Below are 13,091 nucleotides of genomic sequence, written 5' to 3'. Positions count from 1 at the left end.
GAACTTAGTATACATTATTAAAAAACACATTAGGAAAAGCTGACTTGTTGATTATCGTTGACTGATCATCGTGAACATTTTTGTCAAACTGTACATACCGGCATTCAGTCTCAATTTGGAAAATTAAGCGTATGACGCGAACCAACGAATTTCGCTTTGTATTTTTTGAAAAGTAAAAAGTGATTTTCTTTAAATAGGTGCGTGTCATACACTAGCACTTACGGTAATTTAAGGTGGTTCGGGTTGGCTATAGGGGTGTTGGGAGGCCAATTATTGTAAACGTATAGTTTAGTTTTTAAGTTTGCAAATTTATTGTAAATTTGTCTCCCACTAAAAGCTGAGCCCTGGCTGGTCTATTGAGCATAAATAGAAATAAGTATCCATCCATACTAAATTATTATATATCCATAGTAACAAAAATTCCTCTAATATTAATTATTTTGTGATCTAGTTTGAAAATATTAATACTTTTTTTCTAATTGGCAAGCCTTAGCTTCACTGATTCTATATCCCTAACCAAAATTAACTCGTCTGTTTATATTATAAACATACTATGATACTAAATTCACTTATTCTACTCATAATCATACTAGAATCAGTTATTCCTCTAATATCAATTACTCCATAATTATTTATTTGAAAAAATATTAATATCAATATTAAAATGTTGATAAAATAGTTAATTATACTAATTCAATCAAATTATCAATACCGTACAAAGACTCACTGATTATACAATCATAATAATATAAATTCCTTCAACATTGATAACTTCAAAATCAATTTTTTTTAATAATAATAATTTCCAGAAATTAAGTCAAAGCCTTACTAATTCTATGATTATACACACATCAGTTCCTTTAATATTAATCACTTCATATTTCTTTAAAAAATATTACCACCTATTTCTTCAATTTGTTAAGCCATAGCTCAGCTCATATTGTCAAAATTACTTGTACTGTACTTATTTTTTTTCAAATTGACAAGCTAGACTTATTGATTCTATAATAGTAGTATTTATTGTTCCATTTAATTCTCATTTAAATTATTATTCAAGTTTTATTTCTTCCATTTATATTTCATTGTCCCAACATTGTAAAGGCTTGGGACCCCCAAGTCTAGTTGGTACACTTTAACTTCGATATATCATCATATTTATCTTTTCAAATTAATTATTATTTGTTTTTAAATGATATTGAGTACCACATATAATGCTATTTGTAATTGAGTTTACAAAACTCAAAACCCAAATTCAATATCTATTATTGTAATTCCAAATTCCATGTTTAACTCTTTTAACATATTAATGAAAAGGTCTAGGACTATCAAGTCTAGTAAACATTTTTTTTTGTTCGATTTGTAGTTCAATTAATTTAATCATTTTAGAAAATCTTCTATAGGCCCAACTCCCAAATCCAGTAACTTTTACCAAAAGATTTATTTTTACAGAAACCCCAGTTGAAAATTTATCTGAATTGTTGCCTGTTATCAATTTTCTTCCAATCCAACTATTTTAAACTTTCTTCCTTTCAGTTTGGAAGTAAATTTTTTCAACTAAGACTTTTGCCTATTGTAAGTAATTTCATGTAGTTACATACGGTTGCCATTAATGGGAGTTGAAGAGGCCAACTATTGTAAATTTAGTTTAGTTTGTAAGAGAATTTATTGTTATTTTTCATCTGCTACAAGCTGAGCTCTGGCTGTTCTATTGAGAATACTTGAATAAGCAGTATCTATATCAATTGATCCCTCTCATTTTGTTTATTTTATAATTCATTTTAGAAATATGGATACAATTTTTGTTTTAAATCGAAAATCCAAAGCTTTACTATTTCTATAATAATACTTATATCCAATTAGTTGATAGTTCAATGAAAAAAATATTAATACCAAATTCTTAATCTTTCTAATCCATAGCCCAGCTATGTTGTCAAAATTATAAACCATTATACTTCTACTAATAGTCAAGCCAAAAGCCTTAAGCCCCGCAGACACACATCGATTTTTGTTCGTACAGTATTTTGCCGTCCTTATAAATTCTATTAGATTGAACAGATGATTTCAAACAGATGATGTTTGTCAATTTACGTTCAATCTGAATTCATAAGGACGCCAAAATATCGTATGAACAGAAATCAATGTGTGTGTGCAGGGCTTTACCGATTAAATCAATCCTTTTTACATTAATCACTCCCTTATGAATTGAAAAATATTACTTATTCCATACATTAGTCTATCCATAGCTCAGCTTATGCTGGGTGAACTTCTTCACAATATTATTGTTTTTTTCTAATTTGTCTACTGTTGAATAATAATTTCAAGAATAAAATTGATAGGCTATTATGATTATCATATTCAATTGAAATAATTATACCTATATTCTAAAATTACATTGATAATATATTTTTGCAGAAGTCGCAATTGAAAATTCAAAAATTGTATTTAAATATATATTTTAGCAGAAGTTACAGTTGGAAATTCATAAAAATTCTTGTCTGTTATTGAATTTCTCCAATTCAACTATTGTGAATTTAGCTCTAGTTAGTTTGTAAGTGAATAAATTAAACAAATACTATTGTCTATTGTAAGTACTGTATTTGCTCGTGTATTATGCGCACCCCAAAAACTAGAGTACATTTTCATGAATAAAATACAGTAAATATATTATCAAAGCTTTTATTTGAAACAACTTTTATAATTATTATTGATCTACAAAATAATCATTTAATTAATTTGAAATAAAAAAGATACTGTCAGATCCACATAATTTATTCGAGCCAAACTTAAGTTTCAATGCACTAGGGCATCATCTTCAGTGGTCTTTTTTCATTTTAAGATGATGCATTAGTGTTTTGAAACAAAAGTTTGGCTCAAATGAATTATGTGGAACAGACAATATTGTTTTTATTACTCTTTAATATGGAGAAATTCCACAATATCTCTGTTCATGGTGTAAATTTTATTCATTTATTGTTTGAAAAACGTAAAATATATTTAGAACTTAGTATACATTATTAACAAACACATTAGGAAAAGCTGACTTGTTGATTATCGTTGACTGATCATCGTGAACATTTTTGTGAAACTGTACATACCGGCATTCTGTCTCAATTTGGAAAATTACGCGTATGACGCGAACCAACGAATTTCGCTTTGTATTTTTTGAAAATTAAAAAGTGATTTTTTTTAAATAGGTGCGTGTCATACACTAGCAAATACGGTGATTTAAGGTGGTTAGGGTTGGCTATAGGGGTGTTGGGAGGCCAATTGTTGTAAACGTATAGTTTAGTTTTTAGTTTGTAAGTTTGCAAATTTATTGTAAATTTGTCTCCCACTAAAAGCTGAGCGCTGGCAGGTCTATTGAGCATAAATATAAATAAGTATCCATCCATACTAATTAGTATATATTCATAGTAACAACAATTCCTCTAATATTAATTATTTTGTGATCTAGTTTGAAAATATTGATACTTTTTTCTTCTAATTGGCAAACCTTAGCTTTACTGATTCCATATTCCTAACCAAAATTAACTCGTCTGTTTATATTATAAACACCTACTATGATACTAAATTCACTGATTCTACATATAATCAAACTAAAATCAGTTATTCCTCTAATATCAATTACTCCATAATTATTCATTTGAAAAAATATTAATATCAATATTAAAATGTTGATAAAATAGGTATTAATACTAATTCATTCAAATTGACAATACAAAGACTCACTGATTATACAATCATAATAGTATAAATTCCTTCAACATTGATAACTTCAAAATCAATTTTTTTAATAATAATATTTCCCAGAAATTAAGTCAAAGCCTTACTAATTCTATAATTATACACACATCATAATATAAATCACTTAAGTAGTAGTAGTAGTACAAATGACTTTATTGATGATTCAAACATATTACAAAAATGAAATTCATATAAAGAAATAGCAAAAACTAAATAAAACACCTTTAACATAATAAGAAAAAACAAGACATTATTATGGCATAACCTACAAGGCTCTCTGCCAGGAGTCGGTTTTAATAGTTGAATTCTTCTATTAAATCTTTTCTAAGTTTAAGAGCCAATTTCAAGAAACTCGTCAATTTTCCCCAATCTTTCCCATTTAGCCACTCAACTACTTCTGCCTCAGTGAGTACATATTTACCTAAGTATACTCTACGAACACCCCCTAACATCGGGCAAGCCCCCATAAAGTGAAGCATATCCTCTATCTCGCCCCTGTTACATAATGAGCATCGCCATTGTGTTTCTTCTCCGCCGTGCGAAAAATTGAGGTGGAAAAGAGACCCCCTAGCCTTAACTAATAAACTTATCTTCCTCCTATCAAAATGACCTTCAAGATAAGATCTACTATCGTTCTGCCGCTCTAACCGTCAAATCATAAATCACTTCATATTTCTTTAAAAAAATATTACCACCCATTTCTTCAATTTGTTAAGCCATAGCTCAGCTCATATTGTCAAAATTACTTGTACTTATTTTTTCAAATTGACAAGCTAAAGACTTATTGATTCTATAATAGTAGTATTTATTGTTCCATTTAATTCTCATTTAAATTATTACTCAAGTTTTATTTCTTTCATTTATATTTCATTATCCCAACATTGTAAAGGCTTGGGACCCCCAAGTCTAGTTGGTACACTTTAACTTCGATATATCATCATATTTATCTTTTCAAATTAATTATTATTTGTTTTTAAATGATTTTGAGTACCACATATAATGCTATTTGTAATTGAGTTTACAAAACTCAAAACCCAAATTTAATATCTATTATTGTAATTCCAAATTCCATGTTTTCATCTCTTTCAACATATTAATGAGAAGGTCCAGGACTGTCAAGTCTAGTAAACATTTTTTTTGTTCGATTTGTAGTTCAATTAATTAAATTATTTTTGAAAATATTCTATAGGCCCAACTCCCAAATCCAGTAACTTTTACCAAAAGATTTATTTTTACAGAAACCCCAGTTGAAAATTTATCTGAATTGTTGCCTGTTATCAATTTTCTTCCAATCCAACTATTTTAAACTTTCTTCCTTTCAGTTTGGAAGTAAATTTTTTCAACTAAGACTTTTGCCTATTGTAAGTAATTTCATGTAGTTACATACGGTTGTCAATAATGGGAGTTGAAGAGGCCAACTATTTTAAACTTAGTTTAGTTTGTAAGAGAATTTATTGTAATTTTTCATCTGCTACAAGCTGAGCTCTGGCTGTTCTATTGAGAATACTTGAATAAGCAGTATCTATATCAATTGATCCCTCTGATTTTGTTTATTTTATAATTCATTTTAAAAATATGGATACAATTTTTGTTTTAAATCGACAATCCAAAGCTTTACTATTTCTATAATAATACTTATATCTAATTAGTTGATAGTTCAATGAAAAAAATATTAATACCAAATTATTAATCTTTCTAAGCCATAGCCCAGCTATGTTGTCAAAATTATAAACCATTATACTCTACTAATAGTCAAGCCAAAAGCCTTAAGCCCCGCAGACACACATCGATTTTTGTTCGTACAGTATTTTCCGTCCTTATAAATTCTATTAGATTGAACAGATGATTTCCAACAGATGATGTTTGTCAAGTTCCGTTCAATCTGAATTCATAAGGACGCCAAAATATCGTATGAACAGAAATCAATGTGCGTGTGTGCAGGGCTTTACCGATTAAATCAATCCTTTTTATATTAATCACTCCCTTATGAATTGAAAAATATTACTTATTCCATACATTAGTCTATCCATAGCTCAGCTTATGCTGGGTGAACTTCTTCACAATATTATTGTTTTTTTCTAATTTGTCCACTGTTGAATAATAATTTCAAGAATAAAATTGATCGGCTATTATGATTATCATATTCAATTAAAAAGATTATACTTATATTTTAAAAATTATATTGATAATATATTTTAGCAGAAGTCACAATTAAAAATTCTTGCCTGTTATTAAATTTCTCCAGCCCAACTATTGTGAATCTAGCTCTAGTTAGTTTGTAAGTGAATAAATTAAACAAATACTATTGTCTATTGTAAGTACTGTATTTGCTCGCGTACGATGCGCACCTCAAAAACTAGAGTACATTTTTATGAAGAAATTACAGTGAATATATTATCAAAGCTTTTTATTGAAACAACGTTTATAATGATTATTGATCTACAAAATATTCATTTAATCAAGTTGAAATAAAAAAGATACTGTCATATCCACATAATTTATTCGAGCCAAACTTAAGTTTCAATGCACTAGGGCATCTTCTTCAGTGGTCTATTTTCATCTCAAGATGATGCCTCAGTGTATTGAAACTCAAGTTTGGCTCAAATAAATTATGTGGAACTGACAATATTGTTTTTATTCCACTTTAATATGGAGAAATTCCACAATATCTCTGTTCATAGTGTAAATTTTATTCATTCATTGTTTGAAAAACGTAAAATACTATATTTAGAACTTAGTATACATTAAAAACAAACACATTAGGAAAAGCTGACTTGTTGATTATCGTTGACTGATCATCGTGAACAATTTTGTCAAACTGTACATACCGGCATTCTGTCTCAATTTGGAAAATTACGCGTATGACGCGAACCAACGAATTTCGCTTTGTATTTTTTGAAAAGTAAAAAGTAATTTTTTTAAATAGGTGCGTGTCATACACTAGCAAATACGGTAATTTAAGGTGGTTAGGGTTGGCTATAGGGGTGTTGGGAGGCCGATTGTTGTAAACGTATAGTTTAGTTTTTAGTTTGTAAGTTTGCAAATTTATTGTAAATTTGTCTCCCACTAAAAGCTGAGCCCTGGCAGGTCTATTGAGCATAAATATAAATAAGTATCGATCCATACTAATTAGTATATATTCATAGTAACAAAATTTCCTCTAATATTAATGATTTTGTGGTCTAGTTTGAAAATATTGATACTCTCTTCTTCTAATTGGCAAACCTTAGCTTTACTGATTCCATATTCCTAACCAAAATTAACTCGTCTGTTTATATTATAAACACCTACTATGATACTAAATTCACTGATTCTACATATAATCAAACTAAAATCAGTTATTCCTCTAATATCAATTACTCCATAATTATTCATTTGAAAAAATATTAATATCAATATTGAAATGTTGATAAAATAGGTGTTATTACTAATTCTTTTGAATTGACAATACAATACAAAGCCTCACTGATTATACAATCATAATAATGTCTTCAACATTGATCACTTCAAAATTATTTTTTTCAATAATACTAATTTCTAGAAATTGACAAGTCAAAGCTTTACTAATTCTATGATTATACACACATCAGTTCCTCAAATATTAATCACTTCATATTTATTTAAAAAAATATTACCACCTATTTCTTCAATTTGTTAAGCCATAGCTCAGCTCATATTGTCAAAATTACTTGTACTTATTTTTTCAAATTTACAAGCTAAAGCCTTATTGATTCTATAATAGTAGTAACATCCATCATCTAATAATAGGTAGTTACTTCAAATTCATTTGAAAAATATTAAAACCAATTTCTTCTAATTGAAGGGCCCAATAATACTAACATCTATTCCTCTAATCTTTATTGTTTCTTAATCCATTAAAAAATACTAATACTGATTTATATAATATGAGGGTAGATGTGGAGGCCAAATATTATTCCTAGTTCTGTATGATTTCATTTCTTCAAGCAATACATCTTTCAATTGTTATTCAAGTACAGAAATCGTTGTTTTGTAAAAATAATTGTACAGATACGGTTTTATATGTCATCATTGTGGGAGAATGGTTGGCTATGAGTAGAGATGTGCAATAATGTCAGCAACCAGGGGGTCAAAGAAAACGAGTCCGACCACGCAACAGATGATTGGTCGACGTGGATGCAGACCTTCAATCCTTGGGCGTCACAAGGTGGAGACAGCGAGCACAGGACACACATTCATGGAAAAGGCTTGTGGAGGAGGACAAGGCTCTTCAAGGCCCGTAGAGTCGATGAGTAGTAGTTATAAGTTTTTGGTATGATTTATTATTCTTTCAATTTAATTTATAGACTATTCTATTTGTCTAATGTTTATTTGTTTATCTGTTGTTCAATTGTTCATCCATTGTTTACATGTTTATTGAAATCTGTTTGTCAAATGTTAATTCATCTTATAAGGAAGTACATATATTCAATGTGCATTGCGAGTACAAATCATATTCCATATCATCTTAAATTACATCATGCTGATCATTATCATTCACTAATTATTTATTTTCTCATTCAATAATTATTTCTTTCTCCCAATCATTTATTTTTACTGGATCGTTGCAGTATTGTGTTTTTCAGTTAAACTTATGAAGTTTTTTGTTTCAGATTATAAAATTCAGCTTCATTCTCATAGACGAACATTGGAATATTTTCTATAGAGTGAAGCCTTCAACAGTTCTTATAGTGAAGCCTATCTTGCTACGTCTGGAGTTTTATTAGTGAAGTTTAGAACCAAAGTTAATTAGTGCAATATTACAACACTGATAATTCAGTGGTTAGTGAAATAAATGTATAACTGTTTGAACTTCAAGACGAAGGTTTGGCTACCCTACTTCATGACTCAAAGGTTAGTGGAGAAGTCTCTTTTCCTTTCAAGTGTGAATTCTTATTTTAAAATTAACTTTGATTCTTTCAAATCTCTATCTCAATCACTTCATTCTGATAGGATTCAAGCAAATAGTGATGTCTACGTTATAATGGCAGTTTCTGATCAACATTGGCGTTGCTATCCTTGTCTATCATCCAACAAAGCAGATGGTGCTATCCTTTTCTAGATCCGCAACGTTCCCAGTTCGTTCTTTAACAATGCAGGAATATAATCAATTGAAAACATACTTAATCTCAATCCTGAAAATATTTCATTAGATCATATAAGAATAGTTTTCCTGGACGAATAAAATATAATCGATTATTTTGAACAATAATGAACAGTCGATATCACATTAAATATACCGATGTCAGATATTAAAAAAAGGCAGTGCAAGGCCGAGAATCGGCAACACTGCTCTCTCATCTTTCCCCACTGCCATTATAACGTGGACCTCACTATAGTTATTTACATTTTTTCGAAAATTAACATTCTAATATTGATTGATTGATTGATTGAGTACTTTATTTATGTAGATTACAATATTATACTGGCTTATACACTTATATACAATAGCTTACAATACAGCAAAATTATAGATGAATTTACAAAATATAAATTAAGAAAATAATTATTGAGCTGTATATGATATGAAAAAAAGCAATTTGTAATAACTATAGATCGGATAGCAGGTGATCATTATCATTTAATTTGATTATCATTCAGCTTCAACTCTGTTAAGTTTTTAAAGTTGCCACATTTTAATAATTTCCAATTTCAATTTTTTAAACAATGGTCTTTAATATACTGAAATATCGTTCTGAAGAAGACTGCATAGATTAGTTTATTACGTCGAAGCACTATGTGTGTTTTTCTCGTGCATTATTTTGTTCAGTATATAATTAAAATACATAAATCTTGTCATATTAAAGAATAGAATAGTGTCTTCATTGAAAACAACGAAAAATGGATCAATCTAGAATGTTATTAATATACATTTGTGATATCTTAAGAATTTCTATGTTTTGAAGGATCATTTTTAAGGTATTTTCGCAGACAATTAATCAGGTGTGTCGACTGTCTGAGGTGATTTGAGGTTGGTAGCCTTTCTGAAAAGTCTCCTCCAAGTATTGTGCATAGTAATGGTCTCTCATGGTAGTCGAACATCGGTGGCAGTCTTCTCATCCTAGTAGTTGACCTCCATGACAAGCTCGTACTGTACTTGTACCTCCACACCACTCGGCAATGGCGCGCCACTGACAGCTAATCCTCACCATTGAGCAATCGTATCAGCTGGGCTCTGGCACCTCCAACACAGAACAAACCTCTCTGCAAGTTTGAGAAACTTCCTGATCTCCTCCAAGGCAGGACAAACAGCCATAAAGCTGTTAATATCATCTTCCTGTCTTAGATTGCACATGGAAAAAAACTTTTGTGTGGCGGTGAAGGAATACTTGTTGAGGTACATCAGCTCTGTCCCTGTTTTGAACACCCAGGTGCTCCTGTAATACTCTGCCTACTAACTCAGCTCCCAATACAAGGAACATGTCCATTGAATATCATATCGAATAAATTAAAAAAATGTATTACCTTTGAATTAAATTAACATAGACAACGTCAATATTATCATTAAAGTCCTCATCTATAGTATATTATTCTATTTGTTCACGCTTTTAGTATTCTGTTTCCGCCGTTGAACTAATTGTTATTTTCGTTTTTTTCAGATTTTAAAGTTGCAGATCTCTTTTCACAGAGGAGCTTTCAAAAGTATCAATCAATCAGATTTTTGAGGTAACAATTGCAGCTCATATGACTGCTTCAGCTCACTACCTTGAACGGCATATTCTGTTACAAGGTGTTACCCCAAATGTCACATATCCCAAATATGCATTCATCTTGTGGTCGCTGTATTAGGATTTTTTCTACCAACTGCTTTCGTTTCCTAATTTGTCAATATTTTTCACTGGCGGAAGTTCTGATCAAATCTTCTGTCAACGATGTTTATCTTGCCTCGTCTTTATTACTATTTTCTCCCTGTTTATATTTTCTTGTGGTTGTTGCAGTTGATAGTCACTCACTGTTGTTGATTTTTTCGTCGTTGTCGTGAAGATGGCGTTATTGTGTCAATAGTGGTTTCCAGTCTCAGGCCTGGTTGCACAAATTCTTGTTAAATTTAAATCATGATTAAATGCCAGGAAAACCAATCAGAGAAGAAGGCTCCTATAATCACGGTTTAAATTTAACAGGCTTTTGTGCAACTGAGACTTAATCTCCGTTTTGGTTGGAGGGTGTTTTTTGGCTGGGAATATTTGTTTTCTGTTATCTGTTCCAGAAATGTCAAATTGTTGACGAGATGAAAGTGAGGTGTTTTGAGGTGGCTGGGACACGTTGAGAGGATGAGTGACTCAAGAGTTGTAAAAAAGATCTTCAGAAACAATCCAGGAGGGAGAAGGCTGAGAAGATGTCCGCGAAAGCGTTGGATGGAGGATTTGGAGGACGATATTGGGAAGCTGGGTGTTAGGGGATGGAGACGTAAGGCTGCTGAAAGAGACGAATGAAGAGGCTTTCTGGAGGAGGTCAAGGCTCTGAATTAGCTGTAGTGCCAAGGAGTAAGTAAGTATATATTTTTTTCATTGGTTGTTGTAATAGTTTGAGATTTTCAGTCTTGAACACAGAAGTTTTGGTTGGAGGGAGTTTTTTTTTCATAGGTCTCGTTGTTCCACGAAATATATTATTGCGGTTGGTGCCCACATGATCGTTTTGCTTGTGCATGTTTGATTTATGAGATGATCAAACGTCCTTGCCTACCGGTGGGATCCGAATCACGACCAATCTGTGCTAGCAGACTGAACGTTATAACGCCCCAGACCACTAGACCAACCTGTCAGTGATATTGTCATCGGAATATTTGAGTCTCAACTGTGAATGAAGTTACGTTGACAAACCCCATCAGTGCATCTCCAAATATTTATTGTTCCTCAATGATGATGGGAAGTTGTATTTGTGATTGTATATCAGACATTAGCCCAGCATAATATTGCCTTGATGATTGAGGTGTTTGTCAGTGGACCAGCCTACCAAAACCCTCTTCATGAAATGCTGCCGTCAAATGAGTATTAAAGTGTGCTATATTGTTGTTTTGAACAGTTTATTAAATAACTTAGATGACATTATTCTAAGAATGACTATTTCAATATAGTATATTTCAATATAATATACTAGAATATTTTCAAACAGTGTTATTAGTGTTTAAATGAACTGGGTTATTCAGTGTTTTTTTGGTTGACATATTGACGGTTTCAACTGAATAGACGTGTTAGAGGATGTGCACGTTTCTCGGCTGTCGGTCCCGGCTGAAATAAAACAGCTCCAAAGTCCATTGTCTGCTCAAATATCACTGCATATATTCAGGCTAATTGGGACCTTCCTGTACAGAGCTCCCCACCACCAAAACTCCATTCAAATTTAATTTTCAACTAGTGATATATCAGTGAAGTGTGCGCTTTCAATCTGTCCTGTACTATAATTGATTAGTCTTCATCCTCAAATTGAGTGCTTTAAGTGTTTTCTATCAGTGAATCTTATAGCTTATAGAGTGAAGTTATAGCTTTCAAGTGTTGCCAGACCTGTTTCGGATTCAAAAGCGTGGAACAATAGAATCGTTTGAATTAGTGAATAGTGATTCAGTTTGTGAATAGTGATATAATGTCAGTGGCGGGGATTGGGGAGATGTAACAATAATAATAATAAGTTATTCATCATACAATTTTACATAAATCAACTATAGATATTAACTGTGGCTCACAAGATGATGAAGAGAAAAATGGTGCTAACTTAGGAAGATGTAGAAGTTCACATTCACCCACTACAGCTGTTAATACTAAACCACTCATTCTGAGTCTCTTATAATTTTTATAGAAGATGGTTTGTCATGCAATTTAACATACATCAAATACTGATATTAACTGTGGCTAACAAGATAATAGAGAAAAAAGGTGCTAACTCAGGAAGATGTAGATGCTCACATTAACCAACTGTTAATTTACTAATTTTTTCATTGAACAGGAATTTTCAAGTATCATATATTTTCCCACTTCAATTAATCTACTTCTTTGATAAGTCATGATTAGAAAAAGCATGTATACTTCATAACAAACTTATAAGAATCTAAATTAAATTTCTATGTAGCGCCAATTATTATCCTTTTTGTTGATTATTTGAAATATCATCACATTTTTCTAGACAACAGCATGTTCTATCTCTCTTATAAATTATTTTGAAGTTACATCATTCCACGATTTGAACCATTCCCCTACCGTTAATGAAATGTTTCCAATTTACAGCATGTAATTCTTGCATGAAACTCTTTCCTCTTAGTTCTGACAGACAACTTTCTTTAAGTAGAACAGTAGAACTATAGGTTTATTTCCAGTAAAAAGGTTTGACATCCCAAT

The 13,091-nt window shown here is 31.0% G+C and overlaps 1 long non-coding RNA gene across 1 annotated transcript; it reads left to right on the top strand.

The window, feature by feature from the left end:
* Positions 1-8,337: 8,337 nt before the first annotated feature.
* Positions 8,338-11,052, top strand: LOC120350049. The gene is made up of 2 exons (XR_005570582.1): positions 8,338-8,616; positions 10,970-11,052. It is a non-coding gene; the product is annotated as an uncharacterized LOC120350049 (long non-coding RNA).
* The last annotated feature ends 2,039 nt before the right edge of the window (positions 11,053-13,091 follow it).

The sequence above is a fragment of the Nilaparvata lugens genome, chromosome 2 (genome assembly GCF_014356525.2).
Source record: "Nilaparvata lugens isolate BPH chromosome 2, ASM1435652v1, whole genome shotgun sequence".
Lineage (NCBI taxonomy): Eukaryota > Metazoa > Arthropoda > Insecta > Hemiptera > Delphacidae > Nilaparvata > Nilaparvata lugens.
The sequence above is the reverse complement of the archived record's forward strand: the minus strand, read 5'-3'. Positions and strand labels throughout refer to the sequence as shown.